A 2591-nucleotide genomic window follows, 5' to 3' on the forward strand; every position below is an offset into this window, starting at 1 on the left:
GTGCAGAATTCTCCCAGAAGTGAACACTGGTAATACTTGACCAGGAATTTCTAATACTAATATATTGCCAAATAATATGACAAATTACCATCCTGTTTCCCATATTACCAGCACCCTTCATCAGGGGCAGCTCTATGTATTTCGCTGCCCCAAGCACGGCAGTGAGGCAGCCTTCGGCGGCATGCCTGTGGGAGGTCCGCTGGTAACGCGGATTCGGCGGCATGCCTGCGGGAGGTCCACCGGTCCCGCGCCTTCGGTGTACCCGCTGCCGAATTGCCGCCGAAGCCATGGCGGACCTCCCGCAGGCATGCTGCCAAAGGCAGCTTGACTGCCGCCCTCACACTGACCGTCAGGCCGCCCCCCTGTGGCTTGCCGCCCCAGGCACGTGCTTGGAGCGCTGGTGCCTGGAGCCGCCTCTGCCCTTTATTGTCCAAGTAGAACACATTTAAACAAGTGTCCAGGAGTGCAATATGAAAATGAAATATTTGCTACGTGAGGTTTCATCAGTCAATAGGATTACAAAAATCTTTTCAAGATGAATTGCAATTATCTTGGGTTATGCAAGAGATTGATACTTCAGGCTTGGAGAATCTTTGAGTCCTAGTTTGAAGAGATTGGTATGTTGATATGACAGAAATGACTTCTAAAGAGCACAGTATTTAGAAGATGACTGACAACATTGATGAATGTAATATATGAGAGGAATTTGTTTCATCTAAAGGAAAACATAGATATACAAGAAGCCACATGATTTCTAAGGAGAATAGATGTGGAACAGTTCAGGATTTAGTTTTTGTAAATCTTTTTACTTGCCTGTAGCTTTTGAAATGTTGATGTATAATTTTGTATTGTTTTAAATCCCATGAAGACATAATACAAATACAAATAGTTCAGTACATTTATTGTATTTTTAAGTCCAAGTGTAATGTGAAGACTTGTCCAAAAATCACTACACAAATGGTAATAATGACACCTTTGCTGGCAGTCTCAGCAGGGAGACTAAGGACTGAATGGGGTTGGGAGACTTAACTACCCTTTCACCCCAGAGGTGGTCTCAAGGCTAGGGGTGAGTCAGATTGGTGGGACAACATGAAGAAGCATGCACTGTCCATGATGTACTTGTTCTGTGAAAAGATAGAGACTTATTCCTTGTATGCACTATTTCATGTTATTGCACCCTACACAATTGTCATAGTGAAATAAGTTATTTGTTACACCCATTTTTCACTGCTGGCCAAGTTGATATATTTGGAAAGTGTGTATTGAAGTGACTAATAATTTAACTACTTCCCTTGTTTGTTAAATAGTCATAATTCCTTTTCTTTCTGCATCGAATAGAGTATTTTTACTTTAAAAATCAATACAGTATTTTTAAAAAGGGGAACATGAAAAAGTACAGAAAAATAAAAGTAGAGATGAATGGGAATATACTCGTAGAAGATTCTCCAATAACCACAGTGGCCTCAATTCTTGGGTTCAGCCAAGCTGTGGGAAGTGCAGGACCCAAGGGAAAAACGAAGGTACCTTTTGCAGCTCCCAGTTTTGGGACTGGCTGGGACCTGATTTTACCTTTTGTTTAATGTACACCTTACTTCCCACAGCCCGAAAGGGTCACTGCAGATTTCAGGGGCAGTACAGCCATGCCGTTTCCCCCCAGCTACACCTACCACAATAGTGTCTGTGAAGGGTATTAGAGCGAGTTGGCTGGCTTGTTGCTACCCAGGGATTACTGTTATACTGGGGAAAATTTCTGTGTAGCCTGTTAATTATTTTTAATTCAAATCTGTTGAAATAATTATATAAGTTTTTTTAAGAGCAGTATGGTACAGCTTAAGTGTGATAACTGTTCAGTTGTGCAGATGAGTCTACCCGTCGTTTGGCTCCGCAGACCTGTTTGAAAAGGTGTGTGATCCAGTTACTGCTCAGTTGGCTAATTTGTAACCAGTCAAACGCTGAGCTCTTGGCTCCTATTTTACTCCAGCAGAACTCGTCTTAATAAAATCCAAATCAGTTTGTTTTTGCTTGTAAAGATCTGAGGAATTGTCCTAAAATAACCAATTTCTGCAGTCTCTTGTAAAGACTATGGGTTTTAGTCCCACTAATAATCCGCTATCAATTTGAGCTCCGTATTCTTACTCTTGGCTGCAAAGCAGAATGTTCCTTCCGAAATAACTTGTGCTGGAAACTCATATGGTGCCTGAGAAGATTACAGTGTCATTTCCCCTGAGTCATTTGGGCAAGGAGGAGCTAGAAAACAGTGACTCACACATAGCTGAATCTTTTTCTCTGTAAGGGGAATTAGCTCAAATGGTAGAGCGCTCGCTTAGCATGCGAGAGGTAGCGGGATCGATGCCCGCATTCTCCAGAAGTTTTTTTTTTTAATTAGAGAACATTTATTTCCAAGTGACCCGTTTTTTCAATTGTGAAGAATATGCATATTTTAAGTTATTTCTTGAGGCTTTCTAATTTTAGAAAGCGATTTTGGGGGGCGTTTTGTTTTGTGGGAAGGTCGGTGTGTGATCTGTTTTCTTGAAGATTATCACAGCTGCATGCACAGAAGAGAGAGGTAATTCTTGACAGCTGAAAAAAAT

At 41.6% G+C, this 2591-nt stretch overlaps 1 non-coding gene across 1 annotated transcript; it reads left to right on the forward strand.

Annotated features, from left to right (window-relative positions):
- Positions 1-2292: 2292 nt before the first annotated feature.
- Positions 2293-2365, forward strand: TRNAA-AGC. The gene has a single exon. It is a non-coding gene; the product is annotated as a tRNA-Ala (tRNA).
- The last annotated feature ends 226 nt before the right edge of the window (positions 2366-2591 follow it).

The sequence above is a fragment of the Terrapene carolina genome, unplaced genomic scaffold, assembly GCF_002925995.2.
Source record: "Terrapene carolina triunguis isolate 2854851 unplaced genomic scaffold, T_m_triunguis-2.0 Scaffold50764, whole genome shotgun sequence".
Taxonomy (NCBI): domain Eukaryota; kingdom Metazoa; phylum Chordata; order Testudines; family Emydidae; genus Terrapene; species Terrapene triunguis.